The 16,249-nt window shown below is 38.0% G+C and overlaps 2 non-coding genes across 2 annotated transcripts; both read left to right on the forward strand.

The window, feature by feature from the left end:
• Positions 1-7,628: 7,628 nt before the first annotated feature.
• On the forward strand, positions 7,629-7,700 carry TRNAP-CGG (transfer RNA proline (anticodon CGG)). The gene has a single exon. It is a non-coding gene; the product is annotated as a tRNA-Pro (tRNA).
• A 5,484-nt stretch (positions 7,701-13,184) lies between these two features.
• On the forward strand, positions 13,185-13,266 carry TRNAS-GCU (transfer RNA serine (anticodon GCU)). The gene has a single exon. It is a non-coding gene; the product is annotated as a tRNA-Ser (tRNA).
• The last annotated feature ends 2,983 nt before the right edge of the window (positions 13,267-16,249 follow it).

The raw sequence follows: 16,249 nt of genomic DNA on the forward strand, positions 1-16,249 counted from the left end.
CCTTGGTTATGCAACTCTCAGCCCTTTTGTGCTGATTCACAGAGATAGATGTGTGGCTGAATGTTGGCAAGTTCAGTAAGACTTCAGAAAATGTCTGTTTTATTGATCTCTTCAGTAAGCAAGTTTGAAATAAACTTGCTAGTTTTGCTGTGCTGTGTATTTTTTAAAATAAGAAGAATTGCTTAAACATATAAGGATAAATTCTCATACAACAAACCTGGTGACCAGCAGCTCCAATCTAATGCAAGAGATCACAGAAATCCTAGAGAGACTCAGCGATCTTATTCTCTATCCTTCCACCCTTCAAAAAGTAGCTGAAATTCTGTGTATTTATGATGGCTCTTTCACCGCCAGGCTTCCAGGAGTAAAAAACAGTAGAACAATCTGGTAAAATCTATCAAAATTACTGGTGCAGTCACCTTTTGACTCAGGAATTCCATGTCTAGGGCCTAATCCTTCAGATATACTTGCGCATTTAAGAATTGGAGTAGGAAAAATACACATTATGATACATTATTTTAAAAATACAACAAAATATCTAGCAAAAGGAATTATTTTTGGCTATTTAAAGATATTGATATGTATCCATTCGTACAAAGGGATTTTATGCTACTTATGAAGAAGTGGATGAGTTCAAAATATATTGACACGGAATGATATGCAAAGGTTTTTTTTTCAATTAAAACAAATGCAATGTGAAAGCTGTAGCATTAAAAAAGCAATATAACAATATAATTAATTTGGAATTATCTACATCATGAACTCCTGCAAGAATAAAAAAAAACTATAAGAATTATTCCTGATTGAAGAGAAACTAAGTAAATGGAGGCATAGTAAATCAGATTTTATTTTATATATTTCTCTGTTTTCTGATTTGTTAAACATGTAAATGTATCTCTCTTCAATATATAAATAAATTAAGTTAGATAGCAATTTATGACTTGTTTCTAGACATCATTTTTTAGTGCCTTGGCACTCCCACAATGTTATCAGTCTAGTCTCTCTATTATCAGAGTTAAAAAATAATCTGGTTCTGCATTAATTTAAATGAATAACTTGGTTTCAATTTTTCTTAAACTGGAACCAAAATACATATTTGGATAGAATGTATAGTTCTGGCAGTAAGGGATCTCATCAAGCCATTTGGAAAAATACTTGATAAAATAAAAATGAAGTGAAAACTTTATAGACAACAAGAGACTTAAGAGACATTTCAAAAGAACACATGTTCAGTCTTACTGAGGTCTTCCTTACTTGTTTTTATTTGGTCTAGTTTTCTTGACCAAATAAACTAAAGTAAAAGTTAACAATTTTTGAATAAATGTATAAGTAAATGAACATCTGATTACTAAACAAGCTGTAATAAATAAGTGAGAAAAATGATTCCTGATTATAGTGCTCATTACATCAAGCACAAGGAAATGAAAGCAAAGGAAACCAGAGGAGAGGAAATAGTATTGGGCAAGAAATTGAAATAAGTGTACTGTATTGAAAGTGAATGAAAATTTTAAGTAGGAGCAATTAGCTGCTTTGGAAAGATTGGCAAGAAATATTTAACTGGTCCATGGCAGCTTCTATAATCAACATTTAATAACTGATTAAACTGATTGAACCATCATAACCAACCACCATTCATTTTCCCCGTTTTTGCTCAAAATGGATACATAAGAAGATCATAATGCATGAAAGGTGAAATAGTGCAGAAAGCAAAAGGCATATGAAACTCTGAAAACCAGAAATTAATGTAAATAAAGAGGTTGGAACTTGTAAGGTAGGGGACACAAGTTTGTGATGCCAGGTTCATTAATGTATGACTCCATTCTTCTTTTCAAGTATTTTAAGTCCTGAAGATATCCTTAAAGTGCATTTGGTAGGTGGGATTCTTCCCTTTTTACTTCTCAATTTCTATCACACTCTTCTAGAAGATACAACACAGTATACTGGAGATAAAGGAAAACTACATTTATTTCTTGAAGGATAAGCAAAATAAAAAATCAAGAAAAGGTCGGGCGCGGTAGCCCACGCCTGTAATCCCAGTACTTTGGGAGGCCAAGGCAGGCAGATCACGAGGTCAGGAGATCAAGACCATCTGGCCAACATGGTGAAATGCCGTCTCTACTAAAAATACAAAAATTAGTCAGGCATAGTGGCGGGTGCCTGTAATCCCAGCTACTTGGGAGGCTGAGGCAGGAGAATCGCTTGAACCTGGGAGGTGGAGGCTGCAGTGAGCTGAGATCGCGCCACTCCACTCCAGCCTGGGTGACAGAGAGAGACTTCATCTCAAAAAAAAAAAAAAGAAAGAAAGAAAAGAAAATACAAGAAATACAGAGTGAGAGAGAGGATGAAAGGAAACCACTGCCTGCCTCAGAGTTTTCTCCGGTTGTAGTTACTACCAGTCTCAAAGAATTCATGATTCATTCAGTGATGGAAGCATTTCAAGCCTCTAATTTGGGTGCCTGCTTTCACTAACTCAGGGACTTGAACACAAAATTCTCAGTTTAAAATGCAGATGTACTCTTGACCAAGCTATGCAAACTGTAAAGTATCTTTTAACTAAAAGATAAGAGGATTTTGATCTGCTACCTGAGTCCTTTTATGTTCTTTTGAAGATGATTTTTGACATCCTCTGATCACACACAAAACATCAGCCTTTAATATACATATTACCAATTTTATACTATTAAAATATACATTCCAGATTTGTTGAACAAAAGAGTTTTGGTGCATGTTGCTATGTGGATGAAATGCAAGATCTTGTTATGACCTTGTGATCCTTGAATAAGCTCAACATTCAGTGGTCTGAAACCATGCCAAAGACCTTGGTGATCCCACCACCCTCCCTGAGTCTATCATTCCCACTTCCATACCACTGTTGAGGCAAAGTTCAGAGGATCTCATAATTAGCAAAATAGCAGCTTTCATAAAAAGAACTTTCTTCAGCCCTATCCCAGCCACATATGGGGTGTAATAAAGTCCTGTCAATCCAGTGGCCAAAGTGTAACTTGTCATTTTTTTATATCATGATACATGTGTCAAAGGGCATGAATTTCTGACCTTGATTATCATATCTTCATGATAATATTTCAAGACACGCACACATACACACACACTCCCCTCAAAAATGAGAGATTTGAGTTGGCAAAATATTATTGGAGGAGTCCAGAGAACTTACTTTGAAGCTGTGTCTGCCTATCAATCACACTGGTTAACTTAGATTTTAGTTTTATTTATAATGCCTCGGAAAAGCTGATGGAGATTTTGAGGAAGGGATAGAAAAGCAAATTCCACTTGTTGTCTTCTTGGTTTTTTAATTGTAGCTCTGCCTTGGTTGGTCAGTGTGCTGTATCTGTTGGTGGTTCAGTGTCTTTATCTCTGAAATGGAATACAGAATAACAGCATTATCTGTTTTAAGGCTATTGTGAGAAGTAAAAAGGTAGGTGCCTTTAAAATAGTACATAGTAGATACTAAGTGTGAGAAAACAAAAGACTTTTGTTTCTTATAATTGTGTACTCAATTAGCAAACATTTGCTATGTTGCTTGACATTTTGTATAGGCTACACTGAAGAGAGAGTGTCCTAAAAGAATGATTTCCTTTAAAATCTGCCTCTTGTGGGCCGGGCGCGGTGGCTCACACCTGTAATCCCAGCACTTTGGGAGGCCAAGGCGGGTGGATGACCTGAGGTCGGGAGTTCGAGACCAGCCTGGCCAAACATGGTGAACCCCTGTCTCTACTATAAATACAAAAACATTAGCAGGATGTAGTGGCGGATGCCTGTAATCCCAGCTACTCAGGAGGCTGAGGCAGGAGAATCGCTTGAACCTGGGAGGTGGAGGTTGCATTGAGCCCAGATCGCACTAGTGCACTCCAGCCTGGGCAAAAAGAGTGAGACTCTGTCTCAAAAAAAAGAAAAAAAAATCTGCCTCTTGTACATTGCAATTACATGTGCTTTAATTCTGTGTTACCAATCACTTTGTTATTTATGTTCATAATGATTCCATTTTCTAGCACTTCATTAGCTCATGAAAACTTCATGACAGGCACACAAGTGTTGGTGATCCAGCTGGAAGAATCAACACAATTATGTGAGCCACATTCCTGCAAAGTGTGCATTTTACTTTACTTTTGTCTTTCATATTGTCATCATCATCATCATCACCCCACCACCGTGACCATCATCACCATCATCTCACCACAATCATCATCATGACCATCTTTATCAATATAATTTCTCTATTGAGCAACATTGTTCAACTTCCAACTGTCAGTCAATTGGTTGGAGGCCTGTGGCCAGACTTACAATAAAGATCCTGGACTGGCCCATTTCCTTAGTCCTCTCTCAACTGAATAAAAATTCAGGTGAATAGAAATGTCACCTGAAGAGAAACCTTATGAGAACTTCAGCAAGTAGAGAACCTCCCAAACTATAAAGATTTGGGAGGCAGTTTACACTGCTTGACTAAAAAGATGGGCTTCCAAGAGGAGATTTTTTAAAGTGTCATATCTTTGAGGGATTCAGTATTTGGTTTTAGTGGAATATAGAGACTTCAGAGTCATAAAACAGACACAGTCATAACGATTTGGGATGCAACTCTGTTTCAGGAGATCTTATACCGATATAAATGTCTATTTTTAATTAAACTTTGTATTGCATCTGTTTAAGATGTATAAAATAATTTTTGATATACATAGTGAAATGGTTACTATAGTCAAGCAAATTAACATATTCATTATCTCACAGTTATCCTTTGTGTCTGTATGTTAAAATTATCCAAAATCCACTCTTAGCGAATTTCCAGCATATACTACAATATTATCACTATTGTCCTCATGTTGTACATTAGATCTGTATACTTATTCATATCAGATATCTACAGCTTTGTACCCTTTGGCCTATATCTCTTCATTTCCTCCTCTACTCTTCCACTCCGGATAATTATCTCTCTACTCTGTTTCTGTGTATTTGAGATTTTTGTTTGTTTTTGTTTTTTAGATTGCATATATAAGTAAGATCATGTAGTATTTTGTTTTCTATGCCTGGCTTATTTAGCTTAGCATAATGTCCTCCAGTTTCATCCATGTTGTTGCAAACAGCAGTACCTCCTTTTTTAAGGCTGGATAGTATTTCATTATATATATTCATATCACATTATACCACATTTATATATATATATATATACACACACACACACACACACACGCACACACACACTATAATATATATTATAATTTTTTAAATTTTTTTTTTTTGAGACGGAATCTTACTCTGTTGTCCAGGCTGGAGTGCAGTGGTGCGATCTTGGCTCACTGTGACCTCCGCCCCTAGAGTTCAAGCAATTCTCCTGCCTCAGCCTACTGAGTAGCTGGATTTACAGGCATGCGCTACCATGCCTGGCTAATTTTTGTGAGAGATGGAGTTTTTAGTAGAGACGGGGTTTTGCCATATTGGTCAGGCTAGTCTTGAATTCCTGACCTCAAGTGATCCGCCCACCTCGGCCTCCCAAAGTGCTGGGATTACAGGCATGAGCCACCGCACCCAGATGTATAATATATATATTATATATACACATTTTTATGCACACGCTTCTGCGTGCACACACACACACATACATCCGACAATTTCTTTCTCCATTCATCTACTGAGGAACATGGAAATGCAGATACCTCTACCAGGTGCTGATTTTATTTTCTTTGAGTATATATCCAACAGAGAAATTGCTGGGTAATTTGATATATGTATATATGTGTGTGGGTTTATGTGTATGTGTGTATGTGTGTATACGTATATAGAAATTTGGTGAATGAATCTTGTCATTTGTTGGGAAATTTTATATCCACTGTTCTAAGTTGTCTTCTGTAACTATATCTTTAAGCCACATTTTCTATTTTCCAAGAAATTTGAGTTTATGAATATATTCATATTTTCTAATGTAACTAAGCATGTTATTATGCATGATCTACATGGCCTAGACAAGGACAATAAACATCTCTGTAAAATGACTGGACTATAAGTCCTACGTGGGTCCCCTGATGTGTGTAATGATGCTGAGGTTTAGTAATCTTTAAATAATGACCTTTCTCTGGAGTCTGAGTTCCCACTGGTATAAAAGTAAATGAACTATTTATTATCCTTAGAAAAGTTGGATTTGGGAAGGGAAATGTATATTATACTACAAAAATGAAGAGAGAACGAGGGTTTGGGGTTGAGAGTGTGGGTCTGTATATAAAGTATGTGATCCCATTACCATTGTGTTGAGTTCAGAAATTAGTAAACTAATCTATTCAGTTGATTTCAAGATGAACAGAAGTGCTCTAAGTTGTGTGTCAAAGAACAGGTTCTCTGGGAAATTGTTGGGTTCAGGATAAATAATTATTTTCCACACTGAAATATTTAACCTTTGATTTAACATCTCAATATAGTCCTATGTCCCAGCTCCATCTACGCATGAACATGAGATGCTATTTCTTGAGGAGAAAAACATATTTTCATGGAAGTGGAATGTTGAGTCTGAACCATAATCACTTCTAAGTTTTAGGGCAGTTAGGAATGATTACTACTCCTAGGTGTGTGTTTCAGAGGAGTTAGTCAAGATTTTTTAGGTTTTCATAGTACAAAGAAAGCAGTCGGATTGCAATAAGAATCTCACTATTCTAACATTAGTAAGGTGGGCAGGAGTTAGAGGAATGCCTAGTAGCCTCATAATTATTTTGATCCGCTCAGTAAATCCATGTCAAAATTCAAATTAAGTACTAGTTTAAATCTACTCTCCCTTTCAGAAAATATTGATTTCTCTTCACACATATTCAAGATAATCCTTATTTTGATTTGTCCTTGCAAGAGAGTTTCATTTTTAGTAAATAAACAGGTACTCTATAATAGTTATTGGATAATTGAAAGAATGAACTGAATGAGAACTATCTTTTAAATTTTTGAAGGTATCAAATTCGGGACAGCAAAATGAAATTGAAAATATGTATTAATTCAAAACATAAATTTTAACATGAATGTAAAATGTGGCTTAGATGTATCAGCTAATGATCTGTTGTAAAAACTTTCTTTGCATTTAACCAAAAGTTTTTGTAACTTTCTTAAATCTGTATGTAGGAAGAAGTTAGTAAACTAACCAAATACATCTTGGTACTCCTGAAAAGTTGACCTTAAGAAATCTCTTATAAGTAGAATTTTGCTAAGATTAGGAATATTCTTTCTGAAAAACTTCTGGTAGCGAAAATATTCCTTGTTAGAGCAAATCATCTAGAAGTCCCTCAGTAACAGTAATATCCAACTTTCAAAAAGGGTAGAAGTGAGATAAGGAAACTTGAAAACTCAAATTTTTCTAAAATATTTTAATTGAAAGCTAAAAATGGAAAAAATGAGTTAAATTACTTAGAGTAGTATAGCAAAGTAGAATAAAGGAGAAATGTTTCTACAGGTTACAAGTTTTACCATAGTATGGTAATTTAAGCTACCAGGAGACCATCCACAGAAATAGCCTTTCCAACCCTTTCATTTATGTAAATGATTGATGGAGTGATAAATATTATTTGGTAACAAATTCTTTGAGGCATAAAAATAAATAATTTGGGAATAAATCCTACAGTAAATATAAGCAAGAATCATTTCTAAGTGGCTCGTTGGTCTAGGGGTATGATTCTCGCTTCGGGTGCGAGAGGTCCCGGGTTCAAATCCCGGACGAGCCCACTTCATTTTCGCCCAGTAAGCTTTAAGGATTTTTAAAGTATTTCCCCAAATAGTCATACCCAAAAATATGTACTTTCACCACATCAACAGTAGAATTGTCTAAGCAGGCGAGTACTGAATCCCGGACCTCTTCTAAGGGCAGACACCAGAATGTTGATGCGGCTGCAGCTGCGCTCTCCCACCTCTGTCCGTCTCTTCTCAAACCCCGAAAGGAAGGCCGTGGGCAGCTCGTGCGCGCGTGCGTGTGCGTGTTTAACCGAGTGCTGGAGGGGAAACGTGAGTTGCAGTCAACCGGTTATCTTCCTCTTATAGGAAGGAGGATTTTAATTTACACTTTTAACTCCAGCTTCGGTGATCACTCTCTGACTCCTAGTGTTTACTACTCCCGCCACACTGGAAAGTAAAAGTCTCCCCAAGTGCTGCTGGTGCCACTGCTCCCACTGCAGTCGACTGTTAGGGTGTCACACTCCTGCCTCTCCTGCTTTCCCCGGTCAGAGTTCATTCCTTTATTTCTTCAACGGATGCATAGCCAATGAGTATGACATGTCACCCTTCAGTGCTGAAAGCTGTGGAGGCAGTGATGGAAAAATATGGTTTTATTTCTACAGAACTTAATATTACAAGTAATTAATTATTTACCATGATGACGCGTTTTGAGAAAGTATGGAATTCCCATGGAAGTATATAGCACCAGGGCTGACTATTGACTCTTGGGAATATTGCTAGCCCAGGTTCGTCTAACTGGAGAGAGAGACCATGAGGAGCAGTCATTAAGGCTGGAATTTCAAAGTTTTTCTCATCCCATGCTCTGGAAATTTGCGGGTACTTTGTTGAAAACACTCAGGAGAATTGATTAACACTGGAATTCGAAACAGGGAAAAAATGGAGAGGAAGATATCAATCCAGTTATTTTGCTCATGCTGTCTAAATTAAAATATTTCCTCAGAATAACTGTTTTGTTTGCTTTTGTGGCCAGGACTGAAAGTGGACACCCACTCCCCGACCCCAATTTCGTTCTAGCTTCATGGACCTCACAGAGGCTCAACTCGCTCTGCTCATCTTGGTATTCTGAAAGTGTGGATCTTTTTACCTTTCCTTTTTCTGACCAACTTTAAGGGCCACTGAGTATGAAGATGCACATCCTTATTCATAGGTGGGGTGTAATATATTGTCTCTTTTTATAAATAAAATATAAGTGTATAATTTATTTGTAAATTAATGTGTATAATTTATTTGTAATTTAATTTTATAACTTGGAATAGTGTTACTTATTAAGTTTGAAATTCAAAAGGAACTTCCTCTGACCTCTGTTCATTAAGAATTTTCTCTGAATGCAGAAAGTCAGTTTGATGTCATCTAGGCAGAAGAGATTGAATGACCCTTCTCAACAAGGAATTTTACTATCCTAAGAGGGATAAGTTGGACATTTTGACATGTAAGAGTCTGATAGTAAATGACACAGGCAGTCCATTCTAAAATGGTTTCCAGAGTCAATAAATTGGACTCATGGTCTTAGTTTCCAGTTATTTTTAGGGCTTAATTATAACTATGGACCAGCAATCAAAGATCACTAGGCATCATTAGACACTGAAGTTTGTGTCCAATCTGAGAAACAGTGATTTTTTAAAAGCTATTTTAAGAAAGGGAGAGAAAGAATGCTGTACAAAAGGATAACTCTATAGAAGTCTCTTGAAATTAAAATTATGAGAGTAGAAAGAAAAAACTTAATAGAACAATTGACATAAAACCTGAAGGGCATCTCCAAAATGTGGAGTAAAAATATAAGGGGAAACTCCAGCAATTGTGATTCTTGATATATACTCAAATGAGTTGAAAAACCATATCCACACAAAAACCTGCACATCAATGTTTATAGCAGCTTTATTTGGATTTGCTAAAACATAAACAGTCAAGATGTACTTCAATAGGTGAATGGATATATTTAATGCAAACTATGGCACAATGGATGGACTATTAATTCATGATAAAAAGAAAGTAGCTATCAAGACAGGAAAAGACATGGAGGAATCTTAAAAGCATACTGCTAAGTGAAAGAAGCCAATCTGAAAAGGCCACATACTGTATATATGATTCCAACTATATAACGTAGTGAAAAAGGTAAAAATATGTAAACAGCAAAAAAGAGCAGTCATTGCTAAGAGGGAGGGAGGGAGGGAAGGATGAAGAGGCGAAGCACAGGGAATGTTTAGCGTGGAGATACTATTATACATGATACAGTAATGATGGACACATGTCATTATACATTTATCAAAGAGGAAAGAGTTACAACATAATCCATAAGAGTTACAACAATGAAAGTGAACCTAAAGTAAACTACAAATTTTAGTTAATATTAGTGTATCAATATTGGTTCATCAGTTGTAACAAATGGACCACAATCGTATAAGATTTAATAATAAGGAAAGCTATAGGAAGGAGAGGAGATATATGGGAACTCTTTGTACTTTCTCTTCAATTTTTCTGTAAATAAAAAACTGCCTAAAAATGTCTATTAATTTTTTAAAAGTAAAAAGAATGTAACCAGGAAAGAGCAGTAAAAACAAAACAAAAGGTAGAGGAAACATACTGGAGATTTAAAATCCAAGTAAAGGAAGGGAAGGAAGGAAGGGAGGGAGGGAGGGAGGGAGGAGAGGGAGGGAGAGAAAGAGAGAGAAAGAAAGAAAAAGAAAAAAGAACGAAAGAAAAGAAAAGAAAATTAGCCGAGTGTGGTGGCACACACCTGTAGTCCCAGCTACTTGGGAAGCTGAGGCAGAGAATCACCTGAACCCAAGAGGCAGAGGTTGCAGTGAGCTGAGATTGCTCCACTCCACTCCAGCCTGGGCAAGAGAACAAGACTCTGTCTCAAAAAAAAAAAAAAAAAAAAAAAAGGCAGAGAACACAGAAATCAGAAAACTAGCAACAACGAAAAACAAGCTAATATCCCTAACCGAAATACAGGATTTAATGATGTAATAGAGTTCCCAAAACAAGGAATGGAAACAGAAACACACTAAAGCATATCTTTCAGACATTGCAGAACATTGAGGACAAGGAAATTATCCTGAAATAGATAAATAAAAGCTAACTGCAAATGTAGACTCCATAATTAGAATGACTTTGTACTTCTCAAAATGAATAATGGAAGCTAGAAGAAAATAGAGAACTCTCTCAAAATCCTGAAATAAATTTCAAAAGCCTGAAAAATATTTCCCAGACAAACATTCAATCAAGTTGCTGGAGAAGTATTGAAAAGTCTCATCGACCACGGTGAAACCCCGTCTCTACTAAAAATACAAAAAAAATTAGCCGGGCATGGTGGCAGGCGCCTGTAGTCCCAGCTACTCGGGAGGCTGAGGCAGGACAATGGCGTGAACCCGGGAGCCGGGGCTTGCAGTGAGCCAAGATCGCGCTCCAGCCTGAGCGACAGAGCAAGACTCCGTCTTAAATTAAAAAAAAAAAAAAAAAAAAAAAAGTATCATCTACAATAAACTCTTTCTCAGGAAGCTGCTTTACAATGTACTCCACCAAAATGTGAAGGTATAGTAAGATAGAAAATACATGAGAAATTGGGCATACAGCACCAGTGGCAGGGAAATAAAATGTATAGTACAATGGTGAAGGAAGACATCACGATGAAAACCCCATATCAAGTTTAGAAATCACTCAGTTTATTGTTTTGGCAAGGTTTTTATGGTTATTTGTGATATTTTTTTCTAAAAATAATGTTCAGGAAACAAAATAGGAAAGATAGGTAAATAATACTGCCAAACATAATTATATAAAGGGTGATTACTTATTCAATAAAAATTCTGATATAACTATATTTGAGGGAAAAATTGATCAGAAGAGTGTCTGTGGAGGTGTTTACGGTGAGGAAGAGAAGTGAATCTTCTATTTGTGTAATGGGAAATCAATGGAAAATACTAAGCTTAAAATTAATATGTAGCATATGTATTAGAGTACAATTTTGTCTCTGTAACAAAGACCCAAAAGAACCATAGCTTAAAAGAAGCATTACTGATCTCTCCTGTGACTGTCTGAGGGTGTAATCAATGCCAGGGTGATGCTTTGGCTTCATGGTGTTGGTTCCAGTCTTCTATGTCATGGCTCCCTCCTTCCTACAGTGTGTTGGGTCCAATCACTATTCCAAGAAGCCTTCATTCTCAAAAGCAGATACATGAGGAAGAGATAAATAGAGGTTATTTCCTTCTCTTATGGACATAACCTGGAAGTTTTACATACATTTTCTCTCTTATGCCTTTACTTAGAAATTGGTCAAGTGATGACGCTGACTGTCAAAGGAAGTCACTGTAATCTTTTCATGGGTGGCTATGAGCTCAGCTAATTTTCCATTTCTTGGAAAAAACAAAAATAATGATTGAACAACTAGCCATTTTTGCCATAGCATGATGACATGCAGGTAAAAACAACACAAAATGCCAAATGGCTGAAAATGTTTGCCTCTACTAAGAGGAATAAGATAGGAGAGACCACTGTTTCGCATACACATATTTTTTGAAGTAATTGAGCTTTTAAAACATGTATGGTTAACTTTGATTTAAAATTTTGTTAATAATAATTTTAAAAAGCTTTAAACTAAGAACCAAAGTATGGATAAATAATTCAGCCAGGCTAAAGTGAGAAAGGGAAAGAGCATTCCATGAGGGAAAATCACTTGTTGGAAGAGGAAAACTAGATCTGTCTTGAGGCAAAAACCCAAATGGGACTGAGCATGGAAAACAACGGGAAAGGAAGTGGGTTGAGTTGAGGTTGAAGATTTCAGGCAGGTCAATGCAGCAAACACTACAATATAAGGGCTCTTCCAAGAAAAAAAAAACGGATGATTCTTTGTGAATTCACAGAAACTAGCAAAGGTGGTATTCACTCAAGATGTTAGTGCAATCTAACGTAAAATATCCTGACATTGAGAGTGTGAAAATACAGCAGGGGTCCATTCCTGCAGGATTTCCCCTATGTTCCCTGTTGTTTAGCCTGTGATTGATTTGCGTGGGCTTCTGAAGAGAAACCGACTCCGGTGTGAACGGTTTTGGGAACCTCCGTCTTCTGCTGGCTCCCAGGTGCGCTATCCGACGCAGCGAGACGCGGTGAGCCGACAGAAGGGCTGACCAGGCTCACCTGACGCCCCAGGTCGACGGCAAACCCCATGCGCCCCGTCGGCCCGGTCACGCCCGCAGCCTGCTCAGGCGCCTCCTGCCTCGGGACCAGGAAGCGGAAGAAAGGGAGAGACCGGTCCGGCAATTACGTTTCTATCATGTCTCGAACATTTGTGTGAGTCCCACGAAAGCTAAGCCCGTTTATTCCCCCTCGAAGCGTTTCCACTCAGTTCTTGATCATTCATGTGAAAACGAGCCATCTCCACGTCTCCCAAACGTCTTCAAACCGTTTCCTAAGTCTTGTAAGGCCGCCTGTGGGTTCCTATTACAAACTCTGAAATAAAATACTCGGGAAACTTGGGGTATCAAGACGAGGTGGCCGAGTGGTTAAGGCGATGGACTGCTAATCCATTGTGCTCTGCACGCGTGGGTTCGAATCCCATCCTCGTCGGAGGAGGACTTTTAATACGAAGAGGAGGAAACAACACCCAAGTCCAGTCAACTTCCCTTTCAATTCCCCTGGAATTCAGGTCCCTGGCGTTGGAGAGGAAAAAGGAGCTCTCGTAATTCTGTACCATCAGTATAACGATGGTGTTGCTGGGTTTTTTAACTTTATGGTTGATTGGGTATTGATTGTCAATATTGTGCGCGTGATCAGTTTAATGAATATTCTTCTGGTGGGCTTTCTACCTGATGACTGCAAAAACGCCTTCGAGCCTGAGAAAGGGGAGAGGGCAATAGAGAGGAGAGGAAGGTGACGGTGGGGCTAGAAAGAGAGAGATGAAGCTGCCAAAAAGGGGGAAAAACTTGAGGTGTGGTTACCCCAGCCGCTTCTTTTAGAAATCATTACTACTGTGAACATTAAAATAAATTCATCAAAAAGATAAGCAGAAAAAAACAAAAACAAACCAGCACGACAAATACACCAACACAGAAATTCAATTACTTAGATTCTCAAGACAAATCGAGGGACCAACATTGAAGAAACGTGTAGCACTGACGACATGGCCACAAGATTTTTGTTTTGTTTTGTTTTGTTAAAAAAAAAAAAAAAAAAAAAAAGCAAGCAAGCCGGGCGCAGTGGCTCAAGCCTGTAATCCCAGAACTCTGGGAGGCCGAGGCGGGTGGATTACCTGAGGTCAGGAGTTCAAGACCAGGCTGGCCAATTCGGCGAAACCCCGTCTCTACTAAAAAATACAAAAAATTAGCAGGGCGTGGTGGGCGCCTGTAATCCCAGCGACTCGGGAGGCTGAGGCGCGAGAATCGCTTGAACCCAGGAGGCGGAGGTTGCAGTGAGCCGAGATGGCGCCACTGCTCTCCAGCCTGGGTAAGAGAAAGAGACTCTCTCAAAAAACAAACAAAACAAGTTATGAAATTTGGAGGTAAGTTATTTTCAAGTCTTCTTCATGATAATCTTAATAGCTGCATTATAGTCACAGGAGTTGACATACTTTAGCAATTCTTCTGTTTTCGAAATGTGTTTTACGAAAATTAATGAGTCAAAGGATTATTGCAAAAATCGGTCAAAGGCTTTGAACGTCTTCTGGTTACTCTTGGTAATTAGTGATTTCTATTTCAGTTATGTTGTTTCTCTTTGCAATCAACAGTGCAAGAGGGACCCAGTTACCCCACTGACACTTTGACGCAGGATAGGTATTCAAGGAGGTGACCATGGTCTTGGGACACAACAACCGTGGTGACCATACAGTCAACACAATAAGCCTCAGCATTCACACTGAAATTGAGCTCATTCAAATGAACAGCTATCAAGAGGAAATTTCCCCTAGAGACAGCATGCGCATTTTGACTTTACCTGTCCTTAGACTGAGCCTTTGCTCATTACAATAGTAAAAAACACACCTCTGGCTGGAGATTTAAGATGCCAATGAGACATACCATGTATGAACAAGCATGTACAGCTACTGCGCATGTGCACTCGGAGGACCACCCAGAAGATGATTACCAGTAACGTTTCTCACCTCCTTCTAAATAGTCATGTAAGACTCCCATAAAGGGAGCTTCCCTGGCGCCAATCTTTGCTGCTTCATCCTTAGGAGCAGCCCTCCCTGAATTCTCTCTCTCTCAGGGTGTGCTGTCTATTCTGCACCTAACTTACAAAATATTCTTTTTCCTTTGCAATAAATTAATCTACGCTGCACTTCTTTTGCTGTGTGTCTCTGGTTTAAATTCTTTAAAACTAAGAAGACAAGAACCGCCAGGCGCGGCGGCTCACGCCTGTAATGCCAGCATTTTGGGAGGCTGAGGCGGGCCGTTCACTTCATGTTAAGAGTTCGAGACCAGCCTGGTCAACATGGTGAAACCCCATTTCTGCTAAAAATGCAAAAATTAGCCGGGCATGGTGGCGCACGCCTAAAATCGCAGCTACTCGGGTGGCGGAAGCAGGAGAATCGCTTGAACTCGGGAGGCGGAAGCTGCAATGAGCCAAGATCAAGCCACTGCACTCCAGCCTGGGCAACAGAGTGACACTTTGTTAAAAAAAAAAAAAAAAAAGACCCGAGGTCTTACAACAGTCATCAACAACTTGACAGGCTGAATTACATTATTTATTTTATTTATTTATTTATTTGAGATGGAGTCTCCCTCTGTCACCTAGGCTGCAGTACAGTGGCGTGATCTCTGCTCACTGCAACCTCCGCCTCCCGGGTTCAAGCGATTCTTCTGCTTCCGTCTCCCGAGTAGCTGGGACTACAGACACCCAACACCACCCCCGGCTAATTTTTTTAATTTTTAGTAGAGACGGGGTTTCACCATGTTGGCCAGGCTGGTTTGAACTCCTAACCTCTCGCAATCCTTCCGCCTCGGCCTCCCAAAGTGCTGGGATTGCAGGCATGAGCCACCATGCCTGGTCAACAATTATTTATATACTTTATATATAATCACATATATGTTACATATTTATATATATTTTGGATATATCAAGTAGAATGGCAAGAACTTTTCCATATTCTGTTCTTTAATTATGAATTTACTTGCTATAAATCTATCAGTCCTTAGAATTATTTACCTCAAATATATTTCCTTTTACTTTTCAAATAGATTTTTAAAACAATTAATTCATAGAAAATTTTTAAATACATCGAAATTTATATTAGTTATAAAATATCCATGTATCTATCTCAGAACTTCCATTTTATCCATTTTTGAAAATTCCTATTCTACAAAATAGCACTTTTTAAATTTTTAAACCTTTTTGTGAAAATTATCACCCATGCAGAAAAGTACACAAAATATATATGCAAACTTAACTTTATGTACAGAAAAGTATATAAAATATACATGCCAACTTAAGTAATTACAAAGCAAGCACCTGCAGAATTGTGACAAAGGCCAAGAAGTAGAACATGGCAAGCATCTAATAAGGGAACCCTCTCACTGTCTCCTCTCTTCCCCAAATGTATTTATTATATACAAAT

Source organism: Gorilla gorilla, chromosome 5, assembly GCF_029281585.2.
Source record: "Gorilla gorilla gorilla isolate KB3781 chromosome 5, NHGRI_mGorGor1-v2.1_pri, whole genome shotgun sequence".
NCBI classification, from domain to species: domain Eukaryota; kingdom Metazoa; phylum Chordata; class Mammalia; order Primates; family Hominidae; genus Gorilla; species Gorilla gorilla.